Below are 1,244 nucleotides of genomic sequence, written 5' to 3' on the forward strand. Positions count from 1 at the left end.
ATTTCAATAAACTGAGGTAGTACTGAACGGCACTCACTCATCTATTCCAAGAAATTTGGAAGAGATCAACCTGGCCAACAACTGGGAGATATCCATAGTACACCCATACTACAGAAATGTGATACAACAGAATGCAGAAATCATTGAATAATATCATTAATATTACATGCAAGTAAAATTTTAGAGAAGATGATTAAAAAATGGTTGCAAAGATACAACTGCCAGAAATTTAGGCCAGCTTCAAAAGGGGATGTGGAATGAGGAATATCATTGCTGATGTCAGATGGATCTTGGCTGAAAACAGAGAATATCAGAAAGATGTTAATTTGTGCTTTTAAAAATTATTATCATAGTATTTTAACTCTGTGGATCATGACAAAATATGGATAACTTTGTGAAGAATGGAAATTCCAGAACACTTAATTGTACAAAGACCAAGAGGCAGTCAATTAAACAGAACAAAGGGATAGTGAATGGTTGAAATCAGGAAAGATGTGTATCATAATTATATTCTTTCATCATATTTATTCAATCAGTATGCTGAACAAATAATCTGAGAAGCTAGACTATATGAAGAAACATGGTATCAGGATTAGAGGAAGCCTTAATAATAACCTGCCTTTTGTAGATGATACAACCTTGCTTATTGGAAGCAAAGAGGACTTAAAATACTTACCGATGAAGATCAAAGACTACAGTTTTCAATAATGATTATACCTCAAGGTAAAGAAATAAAAATACACATAACTGTACCAATAAATAACATCATGATAAACAGACAATTGAAGTGGTCAAAGACTTTGTTTTGTTTGAATCCACAATTTTTACATTCATGGAAGCAACAGTCAAGAAGTCAAAAGAACCTCACCCCCCAAAGACTGAAACTAAAAGGAACACAGGAGCAGATATGTAAGCTTGCTGGCAACCATGTTGCTTTGCTGGTGACTGGAAGATGGGGAAAGGCAGTAATGAAGAAATGGGCTGAGTTCTGTCACATTCCATAGACTCCCATTGACCTGGAGATGAGAGAAAGAAAAGGAAAGGCTGGTTGGTCCTAAGTGTGGTGAGACCTGGGGACACCTGAGCCCATGGACAATGACATAGCCTCATAGGGCTATATCTGAGAGTGAAGCATCCAGCTGATATGAAGTGAAAGGAAACACACAAGAATGCCCAAACTTGCAGATAGTACTCATTTGACCTAGCCTCGATGGCTTGATAATCAGAACTCAATTAGAGAAAGA

Source organism: Chrysochloris asiatica, unplaced genomic scaffold (genome assembly GCF_000296735.1).
Source record: "Chrysochloris asiatica unplaced genomic scaffold, ChrAsi1.0 scaffold00171, whole genome shotgun sequence".
NCBI classification, from domain to species: Eukaryota; Metazoa; Chordata; class Mammalia; order Afrosoricida; family Chrysochloridae; genus Chrysochloris; species Chrysochloris asiatica.